The following is a 16,491-nucleotide window of genomic DNA, read 5'->3' on the forward strand; positions in this document are numbered from 1 at the left end:
CTATGATTAAACCCCATCCTACACAAACAAGTTTCAAGAGACCACACGATGTTCTTCCAGTCATGACTGGTGGCAATGCAGAGATGTCATAAGTGATGTGGGAGGAGAGGCTCCATTAGACCTCTCGGCAGAAGGGCTATGATGAAAAGAAGTGGGATTTCAAAAAGCCGGGACAGAGGATCTCTGTACGTTACGCTCAGCTCCAGCATTTGCCATCTGTTTTCCCAGCATACTCGCCCGCTTAGCCTCACACACGATTCTGCAGGGAAGTTTGTTTTTCAAATAATGATTTTTCCTCACCCCGGTTTGGCAGGTACGACTATTTACAATCAAGAGAGGAGACAAGCAGGTTGCTGCACACAAAGATGCCCCGGAAAAAAACAACAGTTTGCCTACACCAACAAAGCAAGGATTTGTTTAGGGAAATTCTCCTCCCTGGAACAGATTCAACATGCTCCCTGGATTTCTAGTTTACCTGTGCACACTCCCTCCAATACTAACATGGAGGTTATAGACAGCGCAAAGGATTCTCCCCTCTATGCACAGCTTCCCTCTCACTAGGAACAGATTCGTCCACCTGTGGGCATGGAGAAGAGACAACCAGGAGGGATTTTATGAATGCCAACTTTGACATTGGGGAAGCAGCTCAACCTCAAACAATTTGAAAAGCAGCACTGGACACTGCTTCAGTAACCAAAATGACCTCACGTTTGAGCAGCATAACTCGTCTTTGTCCAGATCGTCAAAGCGCTCAATGGCCCGGGCCCAGCAAATTTAAGACAACGTCTACACTGCGGCTGGGGGCATGCTTCCCAGCCTGGGTAGACAGACAGGTGGCAGCTCTGCTTGAGCTAGTGTTGCCGGAATCGCATGGGCGGCAGTTTGGACTAGCTGTCTGAGTGCAAACACACCCAGGATACGTACTCAGGCAGCTAACCTGAGCCACCGCCAGTGTTACGCCAGCTACGGGGCTATTGTCAGGGTGCCATTAGCGCAAACAGAGCTAGCGTGTTGCTACCGACAGCGGGAAGCATGTTCCCAGCTACGTAACCTAAGAGAGCCTCAAGTTCCAGGATGGGGAGCACAGTGGGCAGCTCTGTTCCTCAGGCCCAGAGGAACTTTCCACCCCCAGGGTACAGCTTGGCTGGTGTCAGACAGAGCTTCTTTTGGCTGTGGAACGATCTCCCGTGGGAACAATCCCAGACCTCCTCACCTCCTGCTACAAGTGCCAGGTGCACTCCGTCAACCCGCCTTTCCTGACATAAACACAATGCAGCGTCTAATGTCTGAAAACAAAACCCTACCAAAACAAAACACTCCACATAAAATCCTCCCTTGGGAGGAGAGAGGGAACGAGCTACCCGTGACAGCTGATGGGCACAATCACAACCCACAACTGGAAGGTGCTCCAACACTAGGGTGACGAAGGCAGGATAAGAGCCCCGACAGAACAGAATCTTTCAGTGGCAGCCTCCGTAGAGATGCCCAAGACCTGGAGGAACCAGAGACTGAAACTAGCTTGGGAGCGAGCACTGCCCATGAAACACCAGTTCTGGTATACTGGACACACCAATCTCGAGGGCTGTCACTTCTCACCTGCAGTGAATTCTCCATCAAATAGGCATATTTTAAAGAAAGCTTTTGAAACACTGATCGTAGGCTTTTACGCTGTTGAGACGAGCCCCATCACTATGCGGCCTAGTGTCACATGCAACCTGCACGCTGCTTTTTATTTATGCATCAGACAAATTATTCAACATCTGTCCTAACATCCGGCGTTGCAGTTTACTCCCACTTATTCTACTATAAACAATTTGCATTTATGTCTTCGTACAAGCAGAGGCCCGTGATCTCCACTGAGGGAAAAACCCCCAGACATTTCATTTCTCAAATATAGGGTTACGTCAAATTCTTCCCCTTGTCGTCCTGGTGTTTCCACAGATTAGTTATTTTCTCCTGTGCCTCTTCGGATTAAGTTTCTTGACTTTTTTTTTTTTTTTTAAATACACCCTGCCCACCACTGTAGGAGACCAGACCCCATTTTAACCTCCTTCTGTTGTCTTTGAAAACCTCACCATTTTAAAAACAGAAAGTAAGAGGCATTTACAAACCGTTCATAGCTTCCATGCTCCCAGAGACACTCTTCAACTGATCACTCCCTGAAGAAATTGCTTTTTAGGGAGGATCGTTGACTCTGCACAGGGCTGATTACATGAGCGTTTCCTCGTGGTTTCGTGTCAATGGCAAATTCTCCACCCCCACAGGGGGGTTGTGTGTTCTTAGAAGTCCCTGTTCCACAGAGATCCCATCTGCGCTACAGCAACCGTGCCTGGGTCTTCACTAGGAAAACCGGCGGGGTTCTTAACTCGAGCTCACACACGCATGGTAAAATCCCAGTGAAGACAAGGCAGTTTGTAGTTTCCACATGAGTTAGCAGGGCATGGCAAACTCAGACTGTCATGGGACAGCTACTGTGACCTGCTAACTTATGTGGACGCTATAAACTGCCTTGTCTTCACTAGGACTGCAGCAGAGTTAGTTAAACATGAGACTAAAAAATACACTTTTAAAAAGGTTGATCATTTTGGGGGCACTCCACCGCCATAGTTTGGTTACTGATGGTACTGAAAGGCATTCCACCCAGGCTAGAGCGTGACTCAGGAACCAGTTCTTACTGTACTATTTAATCCGCAGATATCTAAGCACTCTGTAAGGGGGGGGGAGAAATCAATTATTTTTTGTCAAGGTATAGTCAAGGTCCAGACTTCAGAGAAAATCATACAAAAATTATAACAATGATGATAATAAGCTTAGAATGATGATGACAAAAAGATTTTGCAGTCCATTCAAAAGTGTCTGGCAGTCCGGATTTGGCCAGCAGTCCGCCTATTGACTACTCGGTATAGAGTCACTCTCATTTGACAGATTGGAAAACAGAGTGGGGAAGTTGTAGAGTGACCTAGAGGCAGAACCAGGATTAGAACCCAGATGTAGCCACCCCAACCCTGCTCAACCACAATCCCCATTTTAAAATTAACTAGAGATCAACGTAAGATTTCAAATCTAAAAGCTCACGGTTCTGTTATCAAACTACCACCCATCCACCAAAGAGCACAGGATACAGAAAGACCACAGACCAGTTTGTTCTGGCTATGTCTGGGACAAGATGATGTGTTTTTAAACGGAGATGAGCTCAGTGTAAAGATGCACCTCTTTTTCCAGTGAATCCAGAGCCTCTGTCCCCAGTGCCTGGGCTTGGTTTGGATAGTCTGGAACTCAAAAGCAACACAGCCGTTAGGGTCTCGCAAAATGAGGAACTCTTAACGATGAGCCATGCTGACAATCTAAGGGAACATTTGTGCTTTCAATTTCAAGCCAAAAGGATATGGTTTCTGGTTGGCCCCCACGCACATTAACCGTGAACCCTTCATGTCCATTTCTGGCTGGACACGCAGTATGCACAGTATTGCCATTAGAGGGGTGTTTTCATGGCAACTCAACCATGTAACTACTGTTCAATCCGATCGGGGGCATTGAACGTGATACCGGATTACTGAACTGCAATAATCAGTCCAACATGCTTATTAATGGCAGACCAGACTCTCGGTGGGGTAGAATAGTCACTGGCTGAAATGCACAGGCCGCATTGCAAGTGGCCTCCTTGCAGAAGGAGGAAGCAGCTTCTGCAAGTTGCTCTGTAAGGAGAATCAAGTTTTATTCTCCCTCCCCCTAAAGCCCGTTAGCGGAAACGAGTGGCTTGTCTAAGAATGGCCTGTGTGCAAAGGGCACAGTGCAACAGGGAGACAAACCAGATCATGGGCTGCTGCTCTCTGCTAATTGCAGAGCTGGAAAAGTTTGCCAGATTAGAGGCCAACCCAATGGCAGAGGGGTGGGGGTGGGGCAAAAATATATAGTAACTACAGCGGGGTCTACACTGAAAAGTGAGGTGGACCCAGCTATGTCGCTCAGGGAGGAGGTGAAAAATCCACACTGCTGAGCGATGTAGTTAAGCTGACCTAAATCCTGGTGTAGATGGTGCTAGGTCAACTGAAGAATTCTTCCCTTGACCTAGTTACTGCCTCTTGGGGAGGCGGATTAACTACAGCAATGGGAGAACCTCTCCGGCTGCTTTAGTGAGCGTCTACACTGATGCGCTTCAGTGTTTCTAGTGAAGCCGTAGCTTAAGTTCTCAAACCCAGACCATATGGAGATGCCCCTCTTCCTCCCCTGCTCAGTCAACAGCACTTCCTATCTCGCAGCACCTCCTAACTCTAGGACATCTCCCTTCAGGCATGGGTGGGGTGTAACAGTGGTTACAGCTCAAAAGGGGTGGGGTGGGGTGGGGATGGGATTGGGGAAGTGAAAGCTGCGTGCCTGCTTTGGGGATGTCCTGGGATCCCGAGTCTTCTGACAGGTTTCAGAGTAGCAGCCGTGTTAGTCTGTATTCGCAAAAAGAAAAGGAGGACTAGTGGCACCTTAGAGACTAAGCAATTTATTTGAGCATGAGCTTTCGTGAGCTACAGCTCACTTCATCGGATGCAGCTGTAGCTCACGAAAGCTTATGCTCAAATAAATTGCTTAGTCTCTAAGGTGCCACCAGTCCTCCTTTTCTTTTGGAGTCTTCTATGTCAGTGTTTTTCAAGGCGCTGGGTCGCCTTGCTCTGGTCAGCACTAAACCGGGATGTTAAAAGTCCCGTCGGCGGTGCTGCCCGGCTAAGACAGGCTAGTGCCTACTTGTTCTGACACCCCGCTGCGCCCCAGAAGCGGCCAGCAGCAGGTCCAGCTTCTAGGCAGGGGGGCCACGGGACTCTATGCACTGCCCCCGCCCCGAGCACCATCTCCGCACTCTCACTGGCCAATGGGAGCTGGGGGGAGGGGCGGTGCCTGTGGGCGAGAGTCGCGCGCCTCCACCTAGGAGTCAGACCTACTGCTGGCCGGTTCATGGTGCCAGGACAGGCGGGAAGCCTGCCTTAGCACCCCGGCTGCACCACTGACCAGGGGCCACCAGAGGTAACCCCAATCCTCTGCCCCAGCCCTGAGCCCCCCAAACATGGAGCCCCTTTCTGCACCCCAAACCCCGCACCCAGAGCCTTGATCCTCTCCTGCATCCCAACCCCCTGCCCCAGCCCTGAGCCCCCCACAAACCCAGAGCCCCTCCTGCACTCCAAACCCCTCATCCCCAGCCCCACCCCAGAGCCTGCACCCACACCCCAGAGCCCTGACCCCCTCCCACACCCCAACCCTCTGCCCCATCCCAGAGCCCCCTCCCACACCCTGAGCCCCTCATTCCTGGCCCCACCCTGCAGCCCTCGGCCCCACACCCCAACCTCTGCCCCAGCCCTGAGCCCCTCCCCCACACCTCAAACCCCTCATCCCCAGCTCCGTTGGGTCACGGGCATCAACAATTTTCTTCAACTGGGTCCCCAGAAAAAAGGTTTGAAAACCACTGCTCTATGTTGTTAAGAGGCAAAAGTCCCCGTGGCTCTGCAGAATGGTGTAAACCCAACTGCCCCCCAGGCTAAATGGAGTTTCAAAGATTTGAAGGCCAGAACAGATCATCCTGCAGAACATGGACCAGAGACTCTCACCCCAAAATTACTGCATCAAGCTGCTAACTTTTGGTTGAGCTACAGCAGATCTCTTAGAAGACAGTCTTGATTTAAAGACTCCCAAAGCAATGAAAAATCCACCACTTCCCTGAGTAAACTGTTCCAATGGTTAATTATCCTCCCTGTTGAAACTGTTGAATTTATCTTGTTTCAGCTTCTAGCCACTGGATCTTGCTTTCCTTTTTCTACTAGATTAAAGAGGTCTCTCTCGGGAATCTTCCCACATAGGACTTGTAGACCGTGAACAAGTCACCCTTTAAACTCCTCTTGGATAAACTAAAACAGGCCGAGGCCTGGTCTACACTAGAAAATGAAATCTGTTTAACCATGTTGGTCGGAGTGTGAAAAATCCACCCCCCTGAGCGAGGCAGTTAAACCAACCTAAGTCCCCTTGTAGACTCATAGAATCATAGAATATCAGGGTTGGAAGGGACCCCAGAAGGTCATCTAGTCCAACCCCCTGCTCGAAGCAGGACCAATTCCCAGTTAAATCATTACCCCCATTGACCATCCTGTTCTGCAGGATGACTCCCATCGACCTAGCCCTGCCTGCACGGAAGGATTCCTCTGTTGACCTAGCGACTGCCTCTTGGGGAGGTGGATTACCCATGCCGACGGGAAGAATTCTGAATTCCACACTGAACCGCTAGCGCATGGCAGCTGTGTTGCTACAGCAGTTTAAGCGAAGACAAGCCCTGAGCTTCTTTAGTCTTCCTCAGTAAGGCGTGCCTTCCACACCGTGGATCGATCTTGGAGCTCTTTTCTGAACCCTTCCCAACTTAACATCCTTATTTAAGTGCGTACATGCAGACAGTAGAACTGGACACATTCTCACTAATGCAGGGGTGGGCAAACTTTTTGGGGGGTAGAAGGGTGCTCTGGGCTGGGACCGAGGGGTTTGGAGGGCGATCAGGGCTGGAGCAGGGTGCGGGAATGGGTGCAGGCTCTAGCCGGGGGTGGGGATGAGGGGTTGGGAGTGCAGGAGGGCGCTCCTGGCTGGGATCGAGCGGTTAGGAGGGGGGGAATCAGGGTCGGGGCGGGGAGAGGCTCAGGGGTGCAGACTCCAGGCGACGCTTACCTCAAGAGGCTCCTGGAAGCAACGGCATGCCCCCACGCTGGCTCCTATGTGGAGCTGCAGCCAGGCAGCTCTGCGCACTGCCCCGTCTGCAGGCACTGCCGCTGCAGCTCTCATTGGCCACAGTTCCTGGCCAATGGGAGCTGTGGGGGCAATGTGCAGAGCGGAGCCCCCTGGCTGCCCCTACACATAGGAGCAGGAAAGGGGCCATGCTGCTGCTTCCAGAAGCAGTGTGGAGCGGCCCCCGACCCTGCTCCCCGGCTGGAGTGGGGCCATGCTGCAGTTTCTGGGAGCCGCATGGATCGGCCCCTGACCCTGCTCCCCGGCTGGAGCACCAGAGCAGGGGGGCAAATACCAGACCCCGCTCCCCAATTGGAGCTCGAGGACCAGCTTAAAACAGCTAGTGGGCTGTAGTTTGCCCACCCCTGCACTAATGCTATATACGAAGGTAACACCACTTCCCTACTTCTACTTGATATTCCCCAGTTTATACAGCAAAGAATCAGATGTGCCCACTTAGCAACAGTACTGCACTCTGAGCTCAGGTTCAGAGGTTATCTACCCCAACTCTCAAGTCCTTTTCAGTGTCAGAATCACAGAATATCAGGGTTGGAAAGGACCTCAGGAGGTCATCTAGTCCAACCCCCTGCTCAAAGCAGGGCCAATTCCCAATTAAATCATCCCAGCCAGGGCTTTGTCAACTTAAAAACTTCTAAGGAAGGAGATTCCACCACCTCCCTAGGTAACGCATTCCAGTGTTTCACCACCCTCTTAGTGAAAAAGTTTTTCCTAATATCCAACCCCCACTGCAACTTGAGACCATTACTCCTTGTCCTGTCCTCTTCTACCACTGAGCATAGTCTAGAACCATCCTCTCTGGAACCACCTCTCAGGTAGTTGAAAGCAGCTATCAAATCCCCCCTCATTCTTCTCTTCTGCAGACTAAACAATCCCAGTTCCCTCAGTCTCTCCTCATAAGTCATGTGTTCCAGACCCCAAATCATTTTTGTTACCCTTCGCTGGACTCTCTCCAATTTATCTACATCCTTCTTGTAGTGTGGGGCCCAAAACTGGACACAGTACTCCAGATGAGGCTTCACCAATGTCGAATAGAGGGGGACGATCACGTCCCTCGATCTGCTCGCTATGCCCCTACTTATACATCCCAAAATGCCATTGGCCTTCTTGGCAACAAGGGCACACTGCTGACTCATATCCAGCTTCTCGTCCACTGTCACCCCTAGGTCCTTTTCCGCAGAACTGCTGCCGAGCCATTCGGTCCCTAGTCTGTAGCTGTGCATTGGGTTCTTCCGTCCTAAGTGCAGGACCCTGCACTTATCCTTATTGAACATCATCAGATTTCTTTTGGCCCAATCCTCCAATTTGTCTAGGTCCCTCTGTATCCTATCCCTACCCTCCAGCGTATCTACCACTCCTCCCAGTTTAGTATCATCTTCAAATTTGCTGAGAGTGCAATCCACACCATCTTCCAGATCATTTATGAAGATATTGAACAAAACCGGGCCCAGGACCGACCCCTGGGGCACTCCACTTGACACCGGCTGCCAACTAGACATGGAGCCATTGATCACTACCCGTTGAGCCCGACAATCTAGCCAACTTTCTACCCACCTTATAGTGCATTCATCCAGCCCATACTACTTTAACTTGCTGACAAGAAAACTGTGGGAGACCGTGTCAAAAGCTTTGCTAAAGTCAAGAAACAACACATCCACTGCTTTCCCTTCATCCACAGAACCAGTAATCTCATCATAGAAGGCGATTAGATTAGTCAGGCATGACCTTCCCTTGGTGAATCCATGCTGACTGTTCCTGATCACTTTCCTCTCATGTAAGTGCTTCAGGATTGATTCTTTGAGGACCTGCTCCATGATTTTTCCGGGGACTGAGGTGAGGCTGACTGGCCTGTAGTTCCCAGGATCCTCCTCCTTCCCTTTTTTAAAGATTGGCACTACATTAGCCTTTTTCCAGTCATCCGGGACTTCCCCCGTTCGCCACGAGTTTTCAAAGATAATGGCCAATGGCTCTGCAATCACAGCCGCCAATTCCTTTAGCACTCTCGGATACAACTCGTCCGGCCCCATGGACTTGTGCACGTCCAGCTTTTCTAAATAGTCCCTAACCACCTCTTTCTCCACAGAGGGCTGGCCATCTACTCCCCATGTTGTGATGCCCAGCGCAGCAGTCTGGATCACTGCATTGCAGTGTCACTGCATTGCAGGAGACAGTCCCCCATCTTCTCCAGGTGGCCAGCCCTTCTTCATTTCTAGATGCAGGACCTTGCCTTTGGCCACATTAAAACATGTTCAAATGAGCCCTCGCCCCGAGTGATCCAGATCTTTCCATAGAATTGACCTGTCCCAATCAATATTTACCACTCCCTCAGTTTTTGTGCCATCTGCGAGTTTGTATCCTGATCGTACAGAGAAACTGAGGCACGATGAAGGAAGGAATTCGCCCAAAGTCACACAGTAAGTCAGTGGCAGGGCTGGGCATGGAACCCATCCTCTCTGCTCTAAGTACTAGACCATACCACTTCCCGAAGCAAGGGCTAGAACCCTGGACTTTAGGGTCCCAACCTCGGATCTAACCCCTAATCATTACCACTAATATTAGGCAGCTTTCTACACAGATGCATTGTAAAGCTTCCAACATCCCTGCAGCTGCTCCGCCCAGGGGTTTAGTGCAGGTGCAAGTGGCTTTATGCTTAACTAGGAACCAGGACTGCTGACTGGAGGATACTACCCCCACTCCCATTTAAAAAATACCAATAGAGGAGGAGACCTTGGGTCTATCAACAGAAGCCATCTTTGTGCACGGATGCTCTGCAGTTGCTGGGAGTATTAAGTCCCCACTCAGCACACTGAGAACACAGACCGCACTGGAGAGTCGGTGCCAGGAACAGCCAGAAAGGCACACAAGGCTCAGACAAAAAGAGGGATTGAATGGTGGGACTATTTAAAGGGCCTGCTATTTCTAAAAGCTGCTTTTCCTGTTCCCCTTCCTGACCAGTGCAGGGTGCTGCCTCCCAGGAGCATTTAAAAAAACAAAATACAAAAAACCAACCCTCAGAAAACACGACATCTTAATGAAGTTGTTAAACGCCATTTGGAACGTTTCCCTCCCACCCCCAGGCCTTCAGCCCTGCCTGTCACTGCGTCCAAGGCCAACTGGAATGGCTGAGCTCCGAGGATCACATGACAAATGGATTAGCTTCCGAGGCACAGAGGCACTGCTCTCCCTGGCCCACTGCTCCTCCCAGGCCTTAAGCGCCCACCCTGGGGGGGGCGGGGGGGAGAGAGGAGGGAGGCAGTCCCTAAGAAAATGACAGATTTACCTGCCAAGGAGACCCAGTTTAGGAGCTGGGCAAACCACTCCCTTCTCAATCATTCCTAATGCTGTTCTGAGCTATTTTAAAACCATTCCCCTGCTTTAAAAAAACCTCCAGCCTTTGTGGGCCCTTCAAGAGCAACTGTTTTTAATGAGCAAAACTAGCGCCAGGTGTTCTATAATCTCTCTCCCCAGCTGAGACCTCAGGCCAATGTTTTAGCAGACAGTCTGCAGAAGGCCTTGAACTGGGAGGGAGGGGAAGGGAGAAACCTCGGAGCAGCACAGACCCGGAGCACCTGGCCTTGCTATTCCATATTTCACTCCTCACCCCACACACATGTACACGCAAACAAAATCCTGCACTGTTGGCAACTGGTTTAAAAAAAAAAAAAGAAAGAAAATCAATGGCCCTGCTTTTTTGTGCATTATTTATGCAACAGCTAGTGCTCATCTGTTCTAATTCCCCTCTCTGGGGGTAGATTCCCCCCACACACACCCCAAAGCTGTGCTCACATGGAAGATCAATGCTAATTGTTGACATGATTCCCAGCTTGTGCTGACAAGGGAGTGGGGATTGAACCCTGGTATATGCAACAGGATCTACCAGCTTAGCCTTGTGTTTGGGGCACATCTGCCATCACAGCAAAGAGCTCCTTGCTTTGCCAAACATGCAATTGCAAATGGTCGGCAACAATGGGGCGCTGAACGCTCTACAGAGCAGGTACCTGGATTCTGCGGTGAAGGCAGATCATTCAGATCAAAGGGAAGTGCTATGTTTATTTTAAGACCAAGGAAGTTTTAACAAGTTTTCACGAAAGCTGGCATGAAGAGATGCGGCTTTGGATTGAAACCTTCCCTCACAGTTTGCAAGAGTTGGGAATGTTCTGACTGCTCTAACCATTCAATCTCTCTGCTCTCCAGAAACAGCAAGAGAACACGAGTGAGATGCAAAAGGCTGTTTTAGTGGGTTCCCCCCCCCCCCTGCAAAAAGGGAATCTACAGGATGCAGTAAGATCGGAGATTTTGAACACTCCAGCCTTGAGAAGCAGAATATGAAACTGACAAAGAAAAATCACGTGAAATTGAACAGTATAAATTTTACTGCCCAAGTTGAGTGAAGTACAAGAATTAAACAAGATCTCCAGAAGAGAAGATTTTTTTAAAAGTTATTAACCTGATAGCACCCCAAAAAGAAGAAAAAAATCAGTTGTTCAATAAAGACAGGTTGCAGCTGTGAATTTATTAGAGAACTATAGTTTTATCCCACATCTGAGTGTGTGTATATTTTGGGGGCTTTCCTCCTCTCTAGAGGAACCTGCATTTCTAAATAGCATTTTCCTCTGAAACAAAGACTTTGCATGTACACAGCATTGTTAAGATCTCAAGCACTTGACAAGGTTGGGTATTATCTCCCATTTTACAGATGGGGAAATTGAGGCAATGGGAGGGAAAGTGATCAAACAGTGAGTCAATCAATGGCTGAGTACAGAGTAGGATTTAAAAGGCATGGTATTACCTAAACCACATCAACCCTCAATTTTTTAGAACAAGAGAGTGTATACTTTAAACTGCTCAAGTCAAAAGCCTGAGTTAATTTGATCCGTTTAGCATATGTTAAAGTGAACGCTGTCTTGTCCACACTGGACTTTTACAGCATGGTAGCTAACGTGTGGTACTGTAAAACCTAACACAGAAAGAGCCGGGAGCAGAACACAGATGTCTCGACACCTCGGCCTAGAATACTTTCAAAAGTTTTACCAGCATAGCTGTCGGGGGGGGGCGGGGGAGGGAGGGATGATTTTTTTTTTTCAAACTGACACAGCTATCCGGAAAAGCCCTAGTGAAGGCAAATGTTATATCACTAAAAAAAGTGTTGTATCAATATAGCTTATGCTGATGTAAGCACATTTATACCAACAGAACTGTGTCCACAGTAGAGGCTATTGCTGGTATAGCTCCGTGTAGACAAAGCCCTCGTCTCCAGCTCTGACGACTAGACCATGTTGCTTCTATTGCATTACTCAATGACTCTCACTTCATTGGCAGGCACTGCAAATCTCATACCTGTTCTTGAGCCATATTTTCCTCTCTCTGCCAACTAAAGCATTCCAAGCTTTCTGCGTTATGCCACACCTAGGTTGTCTTCTCTGGGAACACAGCATTGACTTATGAGCCTATTTCTTCCTGCCGGACAACTTCTAAAGATCTCCAACTTCAAAGTTCTTCCCTCCCCACTTTGCTCTGTTTGGGCACTATAATTATTTTTGCTAAGATAGAAAGCAGAAAGAGATCCAGCTGAGCTTTGGAGGAGAGACACCGTTTATAAACAACCTTGTGCATCTCGAGTGTTTTTAATTTGGGGATTTACAAACATTAAGTCTCACAAGCCATGTAGGAGCAGAGGAATATTACACCCCATTTAAGGATTGGGAAACTGAGGCACAAAGTGGGAACTGACTTGCCCAAGATCAAAACAAGTCAGGGACAGAGCTGGGTACAAAACCCAGATCCCAGTTCCCCTGCTTTGACCAACAGAGAAGAGTCTTAACTGAAATTTATCAGGGCACCTTCAATGCCAGGCATGGAGTCATGGTGAACCACGCTCACTTGCTGTTCAGCTAAGGGGGACCTGCGTCTTTGTTCTGTAGAGCACCGCGCACACTTCAGGTGGCATATAAGCGATGCCACATCTACACAATTCTCCAAATTCACTCACAGCTTCCCCCAGTGATACACCCCCGTTTGTTTGGCAACCTATTTCAAAACCACAGCACCTATGCCAAAAATCCCTGCAGCCGAGAGGTTTCCAATACACTGCATTTCTTGCTTTCGGCCTTCCTGATCTCATCCGAGTTTGCTTATCTAGCAAATCTTCAGCAGTGTGATTTGCCAACTCAGTCACCCTTCAGTTTCCAGAGCCAGACACCCGATGCAGTACTAACCTGCTAGAAGGGAGCTCCGTGGAGGAGTGCAGCGGGCCGGGGAGCAGGCTCGGGTTTCACATGGAGGAAAGGGATGATAGAAAGCCACACTGGTTAAACAAGCAGCAGCAACACGTTCTACGCCCAGCGTGACATCATGAGGTCAGGGCTCAGCAGGGACAGCTGCAGTGGGAGGGGAGGTTCAGCAAAACAAGCCCCGAACTCCTTGGCGGCTGCAGCTGGCCTTTTGGGAGGATGGCTTTGGCTAGGAAGCGCGGTTTAAGGCAGCAGCTACCCATCTGATGCTCGGTGCAGAGGCGCAAATCCTAGGCCCCTCCACTGCCACCCTCTCTGCCTTGCCCCCAGCAACATCGACTAATTCGTGGGAGGAGCGCCACCTCCCTTGCCATCTGCCAGGGCTGGGATCAGGAGCTCACCGAGTCCATCCTGACGCAGCCTGGCAGGTTCATCACCACACTGAGGGGGAGGGGGACACAGGTATTCCAGGTCTCTTGGCTTCAGATTCTGTTCATCAAACCAGGGGGACAGCACCAGGAAAAGGGGGGAGATGGGGGAAGACAGGCAGCAATCACGGCATACACCGCTGGACTCCTGGGTTCCATTCCCAGCTAGCAAGGATTTTATCCTGCCGCCCATCACCACAGCATCTGTGCGCTGCCCGCGTCAAACCGCCAGCAGTAATGAAGTCCCTAGTGGTCTTTATCGAGTTCCCCCAGCTCTGCTCCTTGTTCAGGGTGAAATCCCGGCTGGGTTTGGGGCAGGGGCTGTGCATGTGCTGGTTGCTTTGTTTGTGCCAGGTTTATCGAAGGCGGGGGTGGGGTGGGTAGATATGGGCGTTAGTGCTGAGATGGTCATTCTTGCCGTGAGGAAAGGCTTTACCAAAGAGGAAGGTTTGGCAGCATTTCCTAAAAGATGGTCAGATTCTGGATTCGCTGCGGTAGGTTAGGTTACACAATAGTCAGAATGTTTGTGTTCTGTTCCCCAGCTCTGCCCCGCTTCGCTGGGCAACCCTGAGCCAATACCATCACCGCTGTGCCTCAGTTTCCCCACTTCTAACATCAGAGCCTCACATGGAGGTCATGGGCTTTCAAATGCTTTGAGATCCCTGGATAAACAATGCTAGAGAAGGGCAAAGCAGTGTGTAACCCAGATTTCAGAGTAGCAGCCATGTTAGCCTGTATTCGCAAAAAGAAAAGGAGGACTTGTGGCACCTTAGAGACTAACCAATTTATTTGAGCATAAGCTTTCGTGAGGGTAGAAATACAGGAGTGAGAGATTTTGGTGTTAGAACCACAAACCCATGGCAATGTCTCATCAGCACGGTGCAAAACCCACGCTGAAAGAGTGGGTGGGCAGAAGTGCTGCTAGACAGACATTGTGCTAAAAGATTCCTAGATGTCTTGCAGGAAAAACAAATGTTAGCAGCATCCCCAAAGGCATAAGCTGGCCCCTAGTCACCTTGATGGGCAGTATTAAGCCTCAAGAGGCTAGTTAAAATGCGGGCATTGTTATCTTACCTCTATGACAAAGCAACTCAGCAAGTGTCCAGGTGCTTTTATAAGCTGTGACCTCTATGCCAAGCCCCTGGCTCTTCCTGCATTGATGGAAAACACAAAGGCACAAAAGACCTGGAGTTCCCCTACTTTTGGGGTTAACCCTGCAATTTCCTTTTTCTTCAAACACTAAAGTTATTCTGAAGAAGAGCTCTGTAAGCTCAACAGCTGGGCCAGTCATCAAAGATATTCCCTCCCCCACCTTGTCTCTCCAATATCCTGGCATCAACACTGCAAACAACAGGGAAAGCTTTAACAGTGATACTGAGCTCAAACCCCTTATAGGCATTAAGGGATGAAAGCCTCAACCCTGAGAGATAGGGAAGAATCATTCCCATTTCATAGATGGGGAAACTGAGGCATGGTGATGTGACAAAGGACACATGGCAAGCAAATAGCAACACTCCAAACAGAACCCAGGAGTCCTGACTCCTTGCTCTGTGTTCCAAATCAGTTTCTTGTACTCTCTGGCCCCAGCTACCCAATAAATCAAGCCCAAAAGATATAGTCAGGTCCTGTCCCCAACCATGACAAAGCAGAGGGTGAAGCTCTTGCTGCTAACTCAATACAAAATTCATAATCGAATTGTCGCCCTTAAAAGACGCTGGGCACCTGCTCTGTGAGGCGTGACTTCCATGTGCTAAGTATGACTACCAGCTGTTTCATGGGCTACTGCTGATCCACGTGGTCATTTCCAGTGAGGTACAGATGTCTCCCCCACCACCTCCCAACAAATGAAACAGACCCGGAGAGACACACTGAGCTTTCCACAAAAAGCTCACCCCTGGGCTGAGACCAAATGAGGAAAGGATCAGCCCCAGAGGAGAAGGTGTCAGAACAGCATGAACAGATCGGAACTGAGCTCTCTCTGTATGCTGGAGAGGGGCTGTTTGGGGCAGGGCTAGGAGGGCTTCAAAGATGGTTTTTCAAGTGGTGGAAAGTCTCCATCCCCAGGTGTTTCCAAAGCCAAGCTACAAAAATGGCCAGCAAGGGGACCCAGTTGAGGAGCATTTGGGGGGTACAGGATATAAGTCAGTGGCAAGGACATAGCTACATTTGCCCTGAATCTCTGGGCGTTTGTAGCTTACAGAACATAAGCGTACATGGCTCCCAACAAAGTCTGTTATTGTTGAAACGGTTTCCTGACATGGAGATGATCAGATAAGCGACTGTCTGACAAGGGACTGTTTGTAAGGAATGCCTCAAGGCCGCACCTAATGTGCTGGTGCGCCTCCCAGCAGATGGGCAAGCGACCGAGCGCTCCTCAGAGTCCCAGCTCTGCAGACCCCAGCACGTGCTGCTGCTGACCTCACCCAGACAGGGCACCAGGGGCACGTTCACTCCCTTCCTCTGGTATCTGGACCAGCTCCAGATTCGTTTCAGGAGCCTCTTCCGCCTCGGTTTTAAATCCCTCTGTAGATTAGCACTAGCTAACCACTCTGATCCACTCTCTCTATGCTCCTCCCTGTTTGCCTAGCCATAATCTACCCTTTGTTGGTGCAACAGCCTTCTCCTATGCATCTCCTGCCATCTGAGACACGTCCCCTGAACCCCTCTACCACAACCTCGCTGTTTTCTCTGAATTTCTCCTAATTCCTCCCCTGTTCTCCACCTGCTGTGCAGCTAGCCAAGATTAACGTCTTTGTCCCTTCTGACGTCGAGCCTATTGCCACCCAGCACTTGCATGATTTTGGTGGGGTTGCTCTTTTCCCTACTGTCCTTGGAACACCCTGTCTCCACATCAGCAACTGAGGCAGGAAGGAGGACAGGTAACCACAGTGCTCCCCAAGAACGGTCTGGTCAGAATTCCAACCTCCCACCGGATTCATTCCGGATAGGGGTGTTTTACAGCACAGCCAAGAAGAAATAAAAGCAGCAGCTAACATCTAAAACCCTGCGAGGTGTAGCTTGGCCTCTCCACAGCGTCAGTTTCAGAAAATTATTAATTTACCCTGGTGGAA

General features: G+C 49.8%; 1 protein-coding gene across 3 annotated transcripts in view; it reads right to left on the minus strand.

The window, feature by feature from the left end:
• ZNF687 (zinc finger protein 687) overlaps positions 1-16,491 on the minus strand; it is a 50,711-nt gene that overhangs the window by 26,198 nt on the left and 8,022 nt on the right. Inside the window, exon 1 of one of the 3 annotated variants that reach the window (XM_048827993.2) lies at positions 12,978-13,204. The exons of the other annotated variants lie outside the window; for them this stretch is intronic. The gene's annotated coding sequence lies outside the window, so the exon portion shown is untranslated. Of the gene's footprint in view, positions 1-12,977; positions 13,205-16,491 lie in introns of those variants that run through there. 3 annotated transcript variants of the gene reach the window in all.

Source organism: Caretta caretta, chromosome 24 (assembly GCF_965140235.1).
Source record: "Caretta caretta isolate rCarCar2 chromosome 24, rCarCar1.hap1, whole genome shotgun sequence".
NCBI lineage: Eukaryota > Metazoa > Chordata > Testudines > Cheloniidae > Caretta > Caretta caretta.